This window comes from Myotis lucifugus, unplaced genomic scaffold (assembly GCF_000147115.1).
Source record: "Myotis lucifugus unplaced genomic scaffold, Myoluc2.0 scaffold_61, whole genome shotgun sequence".
In the NCBI taxonomy this organism is placed as follows: domain Eukaryota; kingdom Metazoa; phylum Chordata; class Mammalia; order Chiroptera; family Vespertilionidae; genus Myotis; species Myotis lucifugus.
In genome coordinates this window covers 920,258-939,277 of record NW_005871109.1, presented here as the reverse complement: position 1 = coordinate 939,277, position 19,020 = coordinate 920,258, and the positions used below count along the sequence as shown (strand labels likewise).

The following is a 19,020-nucleotide window of genomic DNA, read 5'->3' as shown; positions in this document are numbered from 1 at the left end:
GGTGGCAGGATGTCCCTGTGTGGCATCCAGCACGCTTTTTCTGTTTATTGTTTGATTCTTGTTCATTTCACTTTGGAGTTGCCGCAGCTGGGAAAGAACAGTGGGACTGGGAGAAAGAGATTAAAGGGAGGGATTTGAGTCAGCCCCCAAAGGAAGGGGGAGCAAAGGGTACATGGTTAGAACTTAAGAAGACCCAGTTCAGACTAGAACCTCCGTGGTCCCCAAACAGCCCACCCAGACGGCACTCCAACATTTCTTGGCAGATCAAGAGCCCAATTGTTTAATTTTTACCCACATGTAATTAAGGCTTGCATCTTAGGGGCCTCTTACTAGTTCATTTTCTTGACTCTGGGATTCGGCTTGATCTGCTTCAGCTGGTGTGGGAGACCGGCGAGAACAAACTTGGGCTCTTTGCCTGGGGGTGGAAACCACTTGGAACGAGTATGAAGGAAAAAGATTTCCCCCAGTGCCTCCCATCCACCAACCCAGAGGCAAAATGTTAGGGGTCCATTACTCATCTTTTGTAATCCTAATGAGCTTCTTGCTCTTTTCTATTCTGACAGTTATTTCTCAGAACTAAAAAACAAATTTAAAAGGTACAGACCATTGTTTCTGGATCTTTGGGACAAATCAAGGACAAATCTGTACAGAATGTCTGTGGAGTTGTTGGGAGTTTCTTAATAAATATATGTATTCCAGATCCCTCAGGATGCTTCCATTGACAGATGTCAGAGTGTGTCTTAATTTTTGGTCGGGAAAAATTTGGTCACTATGTACAGAAGAGCATTTATCACATCATACTGTAATTATTCTTCAGGAGTCTTTATTCCCATCAGACAAAGTTCTCCAGGACAAAAGCCACGGCAGGCTCATTTGTTATTCTCAGTGCCTGGAAGTGCCTGGTGCCTCCCCAAGTACCGTGTGCTGATTGCTGAACTCAGAGTGGCATTCGCTATGACCTGGGAGGCAGATTTCTAGCTCGCATCTAGTCGCCATAGCCAATACTGAGCAGGGGGTGTGGGCTGGAAGTGTGGGCCGGGCCCTCCTTGGAGGAAAAGGACTTGAATGCTCAGGAGACTGGAGCTAATTGAAAGGGCACAGAGGTCCAATCAGGGCTTTAAAAATGTGCTATTACCAAAAGTGATTTCTACCAATCTTCAACCATAGATGACTATCCTTTGGCGTCTCCAGGGATGATTTTGTCTTGATAACCAATGCTTGTCATTAAGCCCAATTAAGCCATGATGCTGCTTCCCGACAATAGTGCAAACTGATAAATTCGGAGTCCCTCTCTCCTTATTAATTACTCATCAAAAATGCTGCTTTTTCTGCAAGGATCTTGGAGCAGCCGTCCTCAAGCTTTTTAATGGCGAGGTCCCTTTTACACACTTAAAAGCTATTGGGGACTCCTGCAGTCTTTTGTTTATGTGGGTTGTGTCTCTCAATAATCACCATGGGAAAAATTAAAACATAAATTTAAAAATATTACTTACTTTTTGAAAAGGAACATGCAATGAATTGGCAATAATAAACTTACTACATGTTATCATATTTTATGAAAATAACTGTATTGTCCAAAACAAAAGAAATGTAGTGAAAAGAGTATCATTGTTCTACATTTTTGCACATCTCTTTAACCTCTGATTTAATAGAAGACCCCTGGATTCTCATATTTGCCTCTGCATTCGACCTGTCATGGTTTATATTTTGGATTGTTATATATGAAGAAAATTCTATCTCGCCCAAGTAATTGGAAAAGGGAAGAATATTTTAATAACCTTTTCAGATCATTACAGATAATCTTCTTTGATACTATACCAAAACTCTGCAAATGGTACAGTTGTTCCCCTTATCCTCAGGGGATATGTTCCAGGACCCCTAGTGGATGCCTGAAACTGTAAATTGTACTGAGCCTTATATGTACTACTAGAAGTCTTGTGCACAAATTCATGCACCAGTAGGGTCCCTCAGCCTGGCCTGCGGGATAGGGCCAAAACCAGCTCTCTGACATCCCCCGAGGGGTCCCGGATTGCGAGAGGCCACAGGCCAGGCTGAGGGACCCCACCAGTGCACGATAGGGGCCGAGGAGGAATGCGGGAAGTTGGCCAGCCAGGGAGAGACCGCCAGAGGGCTCTAAGGCTTGTCTGACCCAGCTCTCTCAGTTCTGATCAGCTGGACCTCAGCAGCAAGCTAACCTACCAGTGGGAGCGTCTGTCCCCTGGTGGTCAGTGCACTTATAGCAACTGGTCAACTGGTTGACTGTCTGCCCCCCAGTGGTCAGTGCACATCATAATGAGCAGTTGAGTGGCCTTAGCATATCATTAGCATATTACGCTTTGATTGGTTGAATGGACAACCGGACACTTAGCATATTAGGCTTTTATTATATAGGATGTTTCTTCCTCTACATGCATACCTATGGTAAAGTTTAATGCCTTTCCCATCTTAACTAAGCACTCATCACGCTCTGTGGACATTGTTTTTGTAATGTGAGGTGGGACAGCCAAACTAGCATGAATTTATTTTTCCTTCTGCACAATTTCATTGGTAGAAGATTAGTTCTTAGAGTAGATCTTAGCAACCTCAGCATACGGTTGTGATTTTTTCCCCCTTATTAAGTTGAAAATGTTCAACTTTTCACATAAAGGAAGCACTTTACACCTTCTCTTTGACATATCTGAATTGCCAGCATTACTATTCTTAATAATTCTTAGCATTATTGAGTAAAATAAGGGTTACCTGAGCAGAAGCACTGTGATACTGCGACAGTCCATCTGATAACTAAGGCAGCTAAGTGACTAACGGGCAGGTAATGTACACAGTGTGGATACACTGGACAAAGGGATAATTCACTTCCAGGGCAAGACAGCAGGAGATTTCATCACACTGCTCATACTGGTGTGCAATTTAAAATTTATGAATTGCTTATTTCTGGAATTTTTTATTTAATATTTTCAGGCCGTGATTGAGCTCAGGAAACTGAAACCATGGAAAGCAAAACCTCACACTGGGGGGAGAGGGGACTACTCTACTTTCTTAAAGGGTCATTACAATGTAGAATATTAAAACCATATTAATAAACTCATATTCTATTGCATTAAAATGCATTGCTTTCCTTGGCACTGTGAGTACATCTGATACAAATGAATGATTTTGTAACATCACACATTGGTCATTTGGAAAATATTGGTGTTCTGAGTTATGCAGATGATCCAAAAGTGGAGACGTTTCATTATACAGAATCAAAAATCACATTCATTATACCACTTCCAATCTCATCAGAAAAGGGTTTAAATATTAGAAAGCTATAAAATTCATAGTGACAGATACAAGTTTTCTAAAATTCTAAGTTTTGCTTGAAAGCTTGAATTTTATCATTGGCCGCAAATGCTGTCAGGTGTGTTCCTTGAAGTGACAGGCTCACTTCATTGTTGAGAAAATGTCTGCCAGATTCCCAAGTCTGAATAACCATCATTTGTCAGTCCAGCTTGCACCTCAAACAATCGCACAAGTGCTTTTATGCAAGACAATCATGGCACTTCGGTTTGCAGTTGAAGTGCTTTACGCAGATTTCCCCAATTAGTCACACAGTACAATAGGAAGATGTGTACTCAAAGGTACAGAGATTTGATAAAATTAATAATTTATATGGTTTCATCAAGGACACTCTCAGGGGAAACTGACTTTCGTGGTTGTTGTGCGCTGCACGTTTCTGGCGGTGAAGAATACACTCTACTGATACAGCTCAAGGCCACTGCCTTGATCCGCACTAACTTCCAATAGTTTTACTCACCTTGGGTTTGCACCATCAACGGATTTGGGGTTGGTTTTATTTCCCCATCAGCAATGTTAATGTCAACACATTGGAAAAGGCAAATCATATCTTAGTACTGTTATGAGAACAGTTTCACCTCACAGTCTCCCTGGAAAGGCCTCAGAGAGCCCAGAGGTCGCCGTGGCACTCTCTCAAAGTAAACCATGACTTTGAGAACCTCTGCAATCATATAAGATAGCACCTTAGGGTGCCTGTCCTTCTGTTCTCTTTGGATAACTTGCCCTTGAGCATTCAGATGGGGGATTGGGCAACACCCTTATGCCTTCAGCCATCTGTTGTGTGGGCCACATCTGCCCTGGCTCTTCTCGGCCATTAAGCAAAATGGTTTGCTCCAAACACTGATGGTTTTGGAGCTCCGTCTCTTGGAGACCAGAGCACTTTCTGCATCCAGTGCACCCCTTCCTCTTGGAGCGGGCAGGTGTGGGGAGCTAGGGAAGATGACCTAAATGACTTCTGACATCCCCTCTCTATTGTAATGCCATAAATCCCTGCTGGCCATCTGGAAATAGCGAAATCCCGTTAAAACACTCCCAATTGAGTGCTTTTTTAGAAATCTGTTTTAAGGCCGGTTCATGCAAGTTTTACTTCATAGGTGGAAAAAACCTAAAGCACAAAGAAGTTCAGGGCTCAGATCTCATAGCCAGAGTGTCAGAACCAAAATCAAAGCTCAGCACTCCTGATTCGTTTCCGCCTTCCTCTGAGGGATGTCGTGAGGCAGGCTTCTCTCCTCTGCAGTGAAAGCGAATGTCTTATACACAAAGCACCTTTTAATAAGGCCCTGCTGTACCACCATGGCCTCAACAGATACCAAACTCTGAACAGCTTTTCCCCACTGTGCAAAGACCTACTCTGCGGAGATCCTTAGAAGTGAAAGTTTGCATTCTCTGAGCCTGAACAGAGTTCTAGAACCCTGGGGTATTAACAGTGCTAGTGTGGCCCCACCCCAACCCTCCCCCCCCCACCGCACTTCCCACCCCACCCCAGTGTCTGTCCTCAGCAGTGTGGTGAGTGTAGTGCGCAGCTGGGATCCAGGAGCGAGTGTTCTTTACAGAAACACGGTGACTGGGCAGTGTTACTGCATAGGGGTGTCCCAGGAGTTGGAGACATGCCCAGTCTTTGCCAGGGGATTGGGAGTTGCCTAACACATGCTGAGTCTCTTTACTCTCTTGTTCTGAACACAGCTCCTGGGTTTTTGACAAATGCTTCCACTCGGGAGAGACTCTGTAATCTCCCTTGATAATGTAAAATGCATGACTCCCCCCATTCTTGGATATAGGTTTAACACCGTTTAACAAATAAATATTGACAAAAAGAAAACCTTTTCCAGGAGCCAATTATTTTTTGCATTTGGGAACACTACCTCAAATATAAACATGGCCACTGGGAAATATATTCTACAGAATCGAAGTTAATTTTACAGTGAAATTCAGCTACTTTTTCCACTGGGTCACTTAATTTGAAAAATCATTCATTATTAAATCCAATCACATGAAAGACCGCCATGCTAACACTTGGCAACGACTTTCATTTCTTTGTATATTCATCTGTATACAGAGTTCCTATATCACATGTGAACATATTTTTGCATTGGATTGTGTTTCTATGGCCACAATTTATTACATCAGCTTGCTCTTACCGCTCACCTAACTGTTCTTTTATTGAACATTTAGGTGATGCCAGGGCCTTTGCAAACATAAAAAGCACTGCAATACCAAAACTTGGTACATAAAACCTTCCTCTTCCCTTTCTACTTCCTTTGAATTATTTCTTTGAGATAATTTTCCAGTAGTAAGACTGCTGGACCAAAGGAGATGGACTTTTGTGGCTCTTGAGATTTTTTTTGCCACATTCTTCTCCAAAACATTTCTACCAATTCACCATGCGACCAAGAATGAATAAATATGTCTGTGTCTCCCAGCCTCTTCAGTGTTCAGTGTTTGAGTTTTGCCAGGTAATGGTAATAAAAAGCGAATCTTATGATTTTAAATTGGGATTGGTTCAATTACTAACACACTTGAATCTTTTTTTATTTTGTTTATTGTCCTTGGCCTTTAAAACCACTAGGGTGTTGGCAGGAATCGGAACTGACTTTGCTCATTATCTCCCCGAGGCCTAGCTTATTGTCTGGCATATTGAATGCTTCTCAATAAGTAGTGTTGAATGAACGAAGGAATGGATAGATGAATAGCAATTACAAAATGAGCAAGGGAGGGAATGGAAGGAGATGAGCAGTGAAAAGCCACGGAGAGGTGAAGGCAGGAGAGAGATAGGACCTTACATGGCTGCTGAATGCAGAACACATTGGATGGAGCTAGTGGTATATGGGAAGATGGGTTAGGGAGATATCACCGTGATGGTGATACCTCAGACTAAGGCAGTGAACATGGTGATGGAGAGAGTGATGGATTTGAGATCTTTTAGAGGTAGATTCTTCATGGATTGGATGTGAAGGAGTGAGAGAGAAACATTAAAGCTGACAAGCCAGGTTTCTGGCTTGGAAGGGAAGGCAGTATGCTTCCTTCTTAAAATACTCCTCAATATTATCGTCTTTCTATGTTTATAAATGATTGTGAAATAATTTTATCAAGTTCTATAAAGGATCCTGTCAGAATTTTAAGTGAGATTGCACTAAATCCCCAAATTATTTTGGGAAGAATTATTAGCTTTATAATATTTAGCTTGCTCAGTTCCTTCCCATTCATGAGTAAGACTATTATTTGTGGGTTTCATTAGGACAGTGGGTTGCCTAGGACAGTGATTTTCTTCATATATGGACCATAGGACTCTTCTCTTGATCTAATTTCAGAAACAAAATTAAACATTCAACAAACAGTAATCCCACTGCTTTCTGCCATCACTGGGAAATTCTTCCCCAGGCTGAGTAACTGTGCCCATCAGACCTCCCAGCTGTGCCGCCACCAGTCTGAGTCACAATAGAGCACACCCCCAGGAAATAGAATTTGATACCAAGCACCTCTGTCATGATACACCAGTTCAGTGAAAGAAGGGGCAAAAGAGAAAGCATTAAATAGCTTCTTCCCTTTTTTTCTCCTCCCTTCCCTCCACCTTTCTGGGAAGTCTTATAGCAACAACTCACTATTTATGGAATAGAAAAGGAAAGTCAGTAATCAGTTTTCCAGTTAAATAAAGCAGGTCAAACATACACATTAATCTCTGATCTTTCCTCAATTCCCATAAAGATAACATTAGATGAATAAAAAGGATATAAACCCACAAAGACAAGAAAAGAGGAAAGAAGGCTACAATAACACCAAAATCTGGAGGATGAAAGATATAGAGAAAGGGTAACTGTCTTAGCAGAGCATGGAAAGATGCATCCTAAAACCTGCACAGAGGGCAGTGCCTAGGAACCAAGCCAGTTCTTTGTACAAATGCGGGAATAGCCTCAGGAACTGAAAGAAGGTCAAGGGCTCAGCACAATGAATGAAAAAGGCATATTATCTTGACATTTTAGAATAATGAGCATAGGGACAACCCAACAAGCATCCAGAAAAACTAGTCACAAGCAAAAGATCAGGAACCAAGTGGCATCAGACCTCTTTCAAACAGCACAAAGCTGCAAGACAATGGAGCAATGTCAAACTCCAAACCCATGGTTATAAATTCTCAAGGGAGACCATTTCTGTTCTGCCCAGAGTCCAGGTGGACACAGAGAACCTTTCTTTCTGGATCACTTTTTCATGGAAAGTTTTTCCATCCAAGGGCCCTGATCTTCCTGCTTCCGTTTAACCTTGACATGTCCTTATAAATTATTCCTTCATCAAACTCTCCTCTCTTGCCTCATTGCTTATGTCATCAATCTCCGGGACCTGACTGATGTGGCCACACTTTCAGAAATTGATTCTTGACTCTGTACATGTATTATCTTGGTACAATAACAAGCAAAATTAACAAATACAGTAAAGTCAGTCATCACGATAGGATTTTGACTACCTTTGAGTTAGAATCCCCCACCTCTCAAATGCTGCTTCCCTCCCATTGCTCATAGGACATCCAAATGGGACTGTCTTCCCTCTGGGCCTGTGGGTAAACTTGGATGCCAATTCAGTTCCCATTCCTTAGGCCTCTAATTCCCTTCTCCCTTTCTAGGCACTAGGCTCTCATTCCACCCAAAGCATATTCAAAGTAGCAAAGTTAAAAGTAGACACTTCAGTGCTTACATGTTAGGTGGTTTCTGAAATTTTAGCTAGGAGAACACCCTTTATTTTTTTTTTTAAATATATTTTTATTGATTTTCCACAGAGAGGAAGGGAGAGAGACAGAGAGCCAGAAACATCGATGAGAGAGAAACACCAATCAGCTGCCCCCTGCACACCCCCGACTGGGGATGCGCCCACAACCAAGGCACATGCCCCTGACCGGAATCGAACCTGGGACCCCCCAGTCCGCAGGCCGACGCTCAATCCACCAAGCCAAACTGGCCAGGGCTAGGAGAACACCCTGTAATAATGGGGAGTATGTTTTCAAAGCTCATGTTTCCTGGTATAAACATATATGCAATTTCTCTAAACACTGAGACTTGAACAAATTTTAATTTTTCCTAAATGATTTCCTTTCCCTCATGAAAGCTTTGAAGTTTCTTTCTTGTATATCCTTAATAATTTTCTAGGATTATTTTACTTTCTTTTTATTAGAAATCTGATTTCCAATTTTTGTCATATTTTCTGCCAGGTTATACTTAGTATACTAGAATGCTATTGATCTTTTATTCACTTTTATTGCAACTATATGCTTTTATTACTAATAGTTTTATCCACAATTCCTTGGATTACATAAGTAATCATTCATCATTTGCCTGCAAAGAGCAACATGTTTTTTGCCTTTTTTTTTCCTTCTGATTACTATCCTATGATTTCTATGGTGCTCTTGTTCACTAACAAGAATCACCATTACAATCAAATAATAATGGTAAAAGTGGATAATTTTGTTTGACTTCTATTTGCACTTAAAATGCATTTAATATTTCTCTTTTTTAAAATCTTTATTGTTGAAAGTATTGCATATGTACCCTTTTTTCCCCATTGACACCTTCTAGCCCAACCCCACCCATGCTCGTGCCCCTGCCCTTGCCTTTGCCCTTCATCACCCTATTGTCTGTGTCTATGGGCTCTGCATATATACATACCAGTTCTTTGTTTATCTCTTCCCATCCACCCATCCACCCCTACCTTCCCTCTGAGATTGGACAGTCTGTTCCACGCTTCTATGTCTCTGGATCTATTTTGTTCATCAGTTTATTTTGTTCATTAGATTCTACATATGAGTGAGATCATGTGATACTTATCTTTCTCTGACTGGCTTATTTTGCTTAGCATAATACTCTCCAGGTTCCTCCATGCTGTCTCAAAGAGTAAGAGGTCCTTCTTTTTTATTGCTTTAATATCTATTAAGCACAATGTTGACTTTTGACCTTAAATAGATATTTATATAAATGTCTACTTTTAATTTTTAAATGGTTATTGGACTTTTCAAATGCTATTTGTAGCCCCTATGGACATATAATTGTTATTATTTAATCTCTTTTTGTAGAATATTATAATTAACTAGAAGTCTGGTGCGCAAAAATTCATGCACTGGGATGAGGGATGGTGAGGGCCCTCAGGCCAGCCTGCTCCCTCTCACAATCCGGGAGCCCTCAGGAGATGTCCTACTGATGGCTTAGGCAGAGACTGGGCCTAAGCCGCAGTCTGGCCTCCCTCTGCGGGAGGTGACCAGGCCAATCAGGGGAAGGTGCCGCCTGCATCACCCCACTGCTGCTGCCACTGCCAGCCGTAGCAGCTGCCGGCCCTCAGACCTCGCTTCTTAGCACTGGTCCTACCCCCCACCCACTGGTGGGCAATCTGGGGCCAGGCCAGCTTGGGGAGGGGCTGTGGGAGGTTGAGGCACAGCAGGTCGCACCCTGTCCAGCCTCTGTGGAGGTGCAGTGCCGGGACCAGGCCCATGCTGCTGCCTCTGTGGCTACCTCTGTGGAAGAGGCAGCACCGGGACCGGGACCATGCAGCCCCCTCTCCTGCTGCCTCTGTAGAAGGGGCCGCAGCACTGGACCAGCCAGCACTGCGGCCTCTCCCGCGCTGCCGCCTCTCCGATGCTGCTGGCCCTCTCAGCATCTGCGGCTTTTGTCCAGAAGGACATCCAGAAGACATCCGGTCTATCCGGTCTAATTAGCATATTACCCTTTTATTAGTATAGATAGTTTTTCATTTGCTAGACTATTCTTCCATTCTGTGGTGAACCTAACTTGATGGTGTGTTTTTTCCTTCAGTGCACGTGCATAATTATTATTCTCCCACTACTATATACTATTTGCAAGATGTCATATTTATTTTTCCACACATTTTCTCAATAACACTTGCCTTAGCCCCATAGGATGAATATGGTTTCCTATTTAAAGAAGAAGAATTTGAGTCCCAGGAAGGTTAGCAATTAGGTGCAGTTCACAGAGTCAATGCTGGTAGAGTCAGGCTTTGAATGAGGTCCATCTGACCCTAAGGCCTTTGGCCATGATTCTCCTTTAAAATACTAATGATCAGTATTGTTTTTAAATTTTTCACAAGTATATGCAAGAGCGAAACAGGTCTACAGTTTCTGATTTTTAAATCTGATCTTTATGTGACTTTAGTCTCAAGATCATATTAACTTTCAGAAGGAAATTAGTTAGTTACTACCTACCCATATCTATCAGTCATTGATACTTTGAAAGAGGTAACCACAAACATAATTTTTCCTCCATCCTCACCTCCACTTTCTCTTCCAATTTCTTCATCAGTTATTGCTGTACTCCGGCTCTTTATTTTGTGTTAGTTTTAGAATTTTATTTCTTTCCTTAAAAAATTATCTACTTTACTCAGATTTTCATAGTCCATAGCAAACCACTATAGAGTACAAAAAGGATAATTCTTCTTCATTTCATGACTAAATCTACCTGTGTTGGCCTTATCAAATAAGTTTTGTTAACTTAGTAAATAATGCTATTTTTATCCCTTTTCTAATTTACATATATTTGGTTTACATATACTATTCTCTCATTTCTTTTAGATTGCTCTTTTGTTCCTGTGCTAAATTTTTATATTATTTAATTAATATTGCTTACTTAATATGCTGATTTTCCCTTTTTTATTTTTTAAAATATTAATAATAAATGCAATTATAGCTGTGACTTATCTTCTTAGTAGAGTTCTGAGTGCCTCCTAGAGATTTTAATATGTAGTTCTCATTTTCATAGTTTTTTTTTTTAAGAGTACTTTTATACTCGTTCTACTTGACATACTTGTTAATTAGCTGAGTATATTTAAATTTCCAACTAATCAAGGATTTGGGTTTCTATTTGTGTTTCAAATTTTGTTTTGGTAAGAGAGTAGTAAATAACTCTTGATTTTTTTTTATTTTAACAGTGTTTTTTTATTATAACCTTGTATATATTTACTTTAGAAAGCCCTTTTTCTTATTCTACTTCAGATGCTGAGGAGTATGTTAATTATTTCATACAACATGAGCATTATTGGTCCATGCAAGGCCCCTATGGCTTTATTTGTTTCTTTCATTTCATTACCCCACATACATTGTGATTACTATATATTACAATTTTTCTGCCATCTTATATTTTCTGATTATAACTTTTTTAAAAATACCATTTCTTTTCTTTCCATGCCTAAATTAAAGTTTTTTCTACTCATTTAGAAGTTACTTGGTTCATTTTGTTGTTGTTCTTAGGATGGTTGCCTTTATTTGTTGTTGTTGTTGTTATTGGGTTTCTTTCTTCTCTCTTTGATATTTTTAATGGTTGTTTTTTTGGTTGCCTTTAATTTAAGACATGTGCTTATGTTTATTTATCTCTATTGATTTCATAAACATTATAAGATTTATGTTTTCTTCTAACAAAACATGAATATTAGCATGCCCTCAGATTCCTTTGGTCTCTACCATCGCTCTACCCAAATACATAATTTATATTGGTTATTTCCTAGAATTTCATTTCTGGATTGTTATGGATATTTTCTTTTTCTCTTCTTCAGCCTTTGCTATTTTACACAACCCAACTTCTCTGAACTTTAGAGAATAAGTAGCAACTTTATCCCTGGTCTTTTGCCCTTAAGTACTTCAGTCACGTATTTTCTAAGAACAAGGACAGTCTCTTACACTCACAGTACACATCATTAACACTGACAAAATACTACTATCTTATATACATACCTTGTTCAAATGACATTAATTGTACCCCTATAGCAATACTATATGATATCAGTATAATGTAAGACATAAAAATGAGCCACATATGTCATTTTAAATGTTCTAGTAGCCACATTTTTAAAAAGTAAAAAGAAGCAAGGGAAATCACTTTTAATAATTTATTTTATTTAAGCCAATGTATCCAAAATAATATCATTTCCATTGTAATTAATATGAAAATTTATTATTGATATATTTTACATTGATTTTATGCTAAAACTCTGGTTAGATTTTATAATTAAAGCACATCTCAATTCAGACTACCCACATGTCATTTACTCAATAGCCCCATAAGCTAGTGGCCACTATATTGCACAGCACAGCTCTGTAGCAAGTTTAAAATAAAAATCTCAGCCCAAGATTCAACCTAGGATCACACTCTGCATTTACTTGGCTTGTTTATCCTCCTTTAATCTGGAACAGTTCCTTCGCCTTTCTTGACCTCCATGACAGTGACAGTTTTGAAAAGCAGCGGTTATTTTGTAGGTTGTCTCAGTTTGGAGTTATCAGATGTTTCCTCAGGAGTAGATTCAGGTTGTGCATCTTTGGCAGGGATACCACAGTCATTATAAACATTTGTTTAACACCCAATTTACACTTGGGTCTTTTTCTTTACTTCCTATTCTTCCTTCATATTACTAATATCTTCCCTATGTCTTGAAGATATGTATGTGCTTATGTTAAATCTTCGGACCATCTGTTGAAAGACAGCTGCTACTCTATCCACTCCCCCATTTGCTTCCATTCTACTGGGTACCTTCTCCTGTCAGGGATTCATCCAGACACTCTTAGAACAAAGCAGGAGTAGGAAGAGGTGATCGCCTTAGGTTCCAATTCCCAACCCTGTGAGTTTGGAGTGGGAAGGGATGGAGAAGGGTGCACTCAAAGATGCCTGGGCTCCCTTTATCTCCTCGTCCCTTGAGGAGAGCTTTTTGCTGTCCTGAGATTACTCTGGATAGAGACAGGAATAGGGCTGGCCTGCTGCTGCAGACATCTTGGTTGCACGACAGGCACTGTCTCTCCCTTGGCAATGTCAGAGATGGGAAATAAGAGAACTTCCAAACCCATCCTCCTACATCAGTCCTCCTCCATCCATCCTCTTATTCCAGGGTCAGGTGCCTTCCCCACACTCAAGACAACCTTTGATCTCCCTTTTATTTTAATGTCTCTGTTAGCTCCATGGGTTTGTGTTTCCCTCTGTTTCTGAAGTTTCCCAACATTAAATTTAGCGTGAGGAGGATGTGCTAATTCAACATCTCATCAGGTACCAACAATAAATTTGTAGGGTTGTGTTTTTTTTGTTATTTCTGTTCAATCCATTTAATTCTTGGCAATATCCTTACTGCTATATTATGGTAAGTTTAATTATGTTTTTCAGATTCTTTATTACTTTACTCTTTTCTGCTTGGTTTTTCATATTTTATAATGGGATATTAACACATGATCTAAAATGGTGTACTATTTTATCATTGATTTTTTTAAACAATAATTGCTTTCTATTTATCACGATGTTCTTAGAGCCCTATAGAAACAATATTGTTATGCTCTCATTATTAATTCTGACTTTTATCATCACATAATTACCATAATTAAATTCCTTTAATAACATTTGCCTTAAATTCAACCACGTGTGACATTGCACTTGCTTTTGTTTCACTTTAATTAATATATCATTTTAATGTTTCCTTTACACTATCTAAGCCTTTTTAAAGATTTCCCAATAAATTATTGTATTAATCCAATTGGAAGTTTTTCTTTTTGTCATTTTCCTTCTTTTGTTTTGCTTCCCACATGATTGTTTAAACTTACGTGTATTTTAACCTTCACCCTATCTGTTTTATGTTCTGCCATTCTCAATTATTTATCTCTCAATTTATTTATTTTTTTATAGTTACTTTTCTTCTCTCTAGATTTTCTTTGTTATTATATAAACAATGCAATTTTGTTTTATTATTTTGCTTAATTTTATTCCCTTTGACAACAATCTTTTTAGTTCAATTTAACTATCAATTTAGAATAAACAGCAGAGATATTACTTCTATTTTATCAATACATTCATACCTTATTTGAATAGTATCTTTTAACTCACTTTTATGGAAACCTTTGCTGTTTTTTGTTTTTCTCAAATCTTTTCTCATTTCCATTCTCAATTGATTTAACTTGCTACTAAATTTATTTATTTTAATCTACTTTTATTTTAATGGTTCTCCTAATTCCAAACTCCTATCACAAACAATTTTTCCCTGTTATTATTCTTATTTACATCTCTTCAATGGATACTTACAAATTCATGATTTCTTACTATTTTTAATAGCATCATTTTGTTTCAGATCTGTCTTTAAAGATCAGATTTATTTTTAAAGTATTAGTACTTTTGAAGTCAATGCTTGTTTATTAGTGGGTGATTAAGTTTCTTAAGACTGAAAATCTGTGAAAGTCTTTTTATTTTTATAAAAACCTAAATTATACAGCTTTCTACTCTGACTAGGCTTCATACGTGGTTTTCTATTGCAATGAAAGAAAACATAGTCCTAATTCACTTATGAATTATATTCCTTTACATGACATCTGTAACCAAGCTCTTACAGAATGCTTTCTCTCTTGTAGTTAAAATTAAATATTTTATGATGCATGTTGATCTCAGTTATTTTAAATGGAATCTTAAGTAGGACTTTATTTATACTTTCAGCTATTTCATTAGTGGTGACATTTTTCTTCTAGTACATCTTTTTTTTTTAATATATTTTATTGATTTTTTACAGAGAGGAAGGGAGAGGGATAGAGAGTTAGAAACATCGATCAGCTGCCTCCTGCACACTTCCCACTGGGGATGTGCCCACAACCAAGGTACGTGCCCACAACCAAGTTACATGCCCTTGACCGGAATCGAACCTGGGACCCTTGAGTCCGCAGGCTGACGCTCTATCCACTGAGCCAAACCGGTTAGGGCTCTTCTAGTACATCTTTTTAAAAATCTTTGTTTTTGTTGTTGTTTTGTTGTTTGCTCTATCATGCCACAAATCTATTCAGAGCATTGATTGTGTGCAATGTGCTCAGTTAATTCCTGTTTATTCCTTCTCTTTCTTTAGGAACTCCTCTTTCCCAGAGTACTCCATTATCCAGATCCATCTTCTTTTGCATCTTTTCATATCTCTTTCCATGCTCTGCATATTTTCCCTAATTCATTTTCTTTTTCTCTGTTTATTTTCTATAGCATCCAATCCTACATTTTACCTATATTATCATTGTTTACTCCTTCTCACTCCTCCCTCCCATAACGAGCTCTTCTGAAATAAGTATAATGTCTTTCTCCCACATTTAAAAATAGATTGCAACTATTCTCTAAATTCTGTTTTTATTCTCATTTCATTTCATGGTTTACTCATTCCACACACACCACTGCCACTCCCACCTCACCCTGCACCCAGGTTTTTAATTCATATTTCTTCTTTCATATAGCCCAGCATTTTTAATAATTCAAAATCACTTTTTTTCTATTTTACTCATGTTGACATAACATGCAAACCTGTAGAGAATTTTTATAACAGTTTATTTGAGTCAAACTGATAACATATGCCAGGGAGCAAGATATCAAATACTTCCATAGAATAACAGTTTTGTGGCTTCCTTTAAGCATTTGAAATTAAGCGGGGGAAGGTAAGGAAGATTACATGGAGGTGGGAGAAAGCACAGCAAGTATTGGATTACAGGACAAGATTACGTGCTGTCTTAAAGGTCATCAGGGCTTATGTCAAAGGTGTGTTAACCTAAATGCCCTGAAACAATGGACAGGGCTTACTTAAAGACAAACCTTTTACTAACACAGTAACTACCCACTATGTCCTGCCCAGCTAGGAATTTATGATCAGATCATCCCATGAGGCTACTTTCTATAGAACCCCTTTTTTCGTCCACACTCATTTTTCCGGGAGTTTCTTGGAATGATTATGATGGTACTTGGAAACCTTTGCTTCAGACTATTTGACTGGCATTTAAATGGGACTTGAAATTGGAAGGTTCACAGCCTCTCACTCTGCCTTCCTCCTGGAAGTCTCCAAACTGTATTTCTTGAGCATATCCTTTCTTAAATAAGACATGCCTCTATTAGAGTGACCATTTAGAATTATATAAAGCAATACTTTCTTTATATCTTTCAAGGCAAAGTCCCATTACCACTGATTGGCACAAGTTACTTCATTGATAACTTGCCATTTACTCTTGCTAGTTGGCAGTTTAAATAGGACATAGTTTCTGCACTTCATTCACGCAGCTCAAATAGTCACCTGTTTTGAACTGATTTGTGAAGGAGAAAAGATTGGACTCATTGACACATCATGGATCAGTTATTATGTAAGTTCTAATGCTACCAGTTTTCCTGGCAAAATGGATGTGGTTAACATTTAAGTATGAAACCAACCCATGCATTTTTCATTAAATATTTCCATCAAACCTGTTTGCCACTTCTTAGGCTGTGATTCCAAGAAATGCATGCTTTAATAACAAAGACTTAATTTTCCCTTTGCATGAAAATATTCTAAACTCCAAAAAGCTTTACGAAATCATAGGGGAGGGAATATACACAAAAGTCCATTAAACAACAGCATTATGTGTGGTTACCCAGGAATTTGCACACAAAACTCCGCTGAAGCTAATGGCAGTTATGTCCTTAAGTTTTCCAAACAACAAGTTGAAAAATATACCCTCAAGAATTGTTTCTGCCAAGAGAGGCCAAGTATTTATAATCACAAGTGGAGTTTCTGCAAAGGTCTGTGCCAGGCACTACAGCCCTGGCAAACATCCCTCCCAATTTGCAAGAACTCTACTGTTTTGGGCTGGAAGAGAAGCATGAGTACAAAGAAATACTTGGAGCTTTTTCCTAGCCTCGGTTAAATTCAGAGTGAGAGAACAAACATATATAAAAGGACAAAGGGTATAGCAATCACAGCCCAGGCAGCCCTGCCTTGTGTCTAGTAAAAAGGATTAGTACGGGCGACCCTGCAGTAAATTGCCTGTGATGAGGGAGTAGGTTAGTTGTAATCCCTTTACTCTACCACCGAGTTGATTGATTAAATTGAAAGTTGCAAATCAAATGCCCCAGAACTTCTTGGAACCTTTCAGAGTCTGTGCATATTCCTATGATCCTCATGCCCTTCCGTTGGAAGGGAAAGTGTGCACTACCTGCAGGGACCCCAGGACGTGAGGCTTGGGCAGAAACGAACGTTTCCACAACTGCCAGCGAGAGTTTAATTAAACTCTCTCTGACATAATAAGCCTGGTTCAATTTAAGAGGAAAATGTGCCCTGTTTCCCCCACATATGGAGCTTCACAGGGTCTTGTAGCTCAAGTGGAAAGAACAATAGAAAGCAAAAGGCTTTCTCTTTACATCTGGCTCCTCGAAATGGCCTAAGAGGCTTTCCGGAGGGTTTGGTGGCTGGGACAGTTAGTGTTTACAGATGTGAGTGGCTTTCAGTCATTGAATGCAAATATTCATTGGCTTTGTTGCACACACTCTGGGGAAACCAAGAGGAAGAAGAGGAATAATGTTCCTTTATCCGCCCACCCACATTGAGATTCAGGACACAGCCTTTTCAGGTTTATTGGGTCCCTAAGCAACCTTTGAAGAGAGCTGTACATCTGTCTGCTGTTCCTCCTGTGGCAGACATGGATCCATTGGCTTTGCTTTTCAACTTTCTGGTTCCATCTTTGGGCCATTGATTAAATTTTTAGGTAAACATTTCTTGCCTGCAGACCTGGGCTAATTCTGCCGCCCTCTTAAACTTTGATCTGTATTCTGAAGGCCAGGCCATCAGAAAAAGGAGAAAAACAAAAGCGGTCTAGCTTTCAGTGAGGAGGCTTAAAGCAGAAAAATAAACTAAAGCAGGAAGGTGGGAGAGAGCAGGTTCTCTGCCCAGTGATGAATCTCAACACCAACTATCAGAGCAATGTGGGAGCTGCAAGAGCATTTCTGAGATGAGAGATGCTGTAATCCAGGTTTCTCTTGCCCCAAGAAAGAGTAGCCAGTGGTCTGCACTCTGCTGAAAGGCAATATATGCTCCAGACAGCCTGAACCATCATGGACTTGGAAATCAGTTCCAACTTGGAGTTTTCTATCTGAGATTTATAGGGCTTTAGGACAATTGCTGCTCTGCTCTATGGCCTCAGGTTACTCATTTGTAAAGCAGGGATCATCAAAGCACCTACCTCCTAAGGCTGTTTTGAAGACGGTCTGGGTTCAAAGTCTAGCTCCTCCATTTACTAGCCTGTAGGACCTTAGGGGGAAAAAATACCAACTGACCTCTTTGAGCTCAGATTTTACACAAAAAAACCCCACAAACCTACATTATTGGGTTATTGTAGGGTTAGATGAGTTAATATTCTTACAGTCCTTAAAACAGATTTGGCATATAGTGAGAGCTCACAGCATTAGTCATTGTTATTTTAAAATGAAATAATGCACAAATGGTTTTTGAGCTCAGTACCAGATCCACAGAAAGTGCTGTGTCAGCTGTGGCGACAATGCACTGATTTCTAGCCTTATCAGTATGTCCCTCCAATTTCTCAGTCTTTAAATAAGGTGTTAGCTCTGGTCTCACATTGATGTCATGGACAAATGCTCTCATCTGATTGGCTTCTGTCATCCGGTGAGAATTTGCTGATGTTCCAACCTAGCTCCTGAATTTCCTCCGATTCCCAAATGGAGAGAGGCCGCGTGCCAGGTTATTTTATCATCCTTAACTCCACAAGCACCACTGAGATTGAATGGCCCCAGATTTAAAATGAAAATAAACTTCACAAAAGGTCTCATACTGCAGAAAGCCTCACCAGCAATGAGGAAAGAGTTAGAGCTTGCATTTGTGACTCCCCCCTACTGTCGGAAAGGAATTTAATAACAAATACAGCATACGTTTCACAATCAGCCAGCCTAACACATGGAGCTA

The 19,020-nt window shown here is 39.4% G+C and overlaps 1 protein-coding gene across 2 annotated transcripts in view; it reads left to right on the top strand.

Moving 5' to 3' along the window:
• Nucleotides 1-19,020, top strand: part of SPON1 (spondin 1) — a 251,717-nt gene that overhangs the window by 110,065 nt on the left and 122,632 nt on the right. The gene's annotated exons all lie outside the window — the stretch shown is intronic.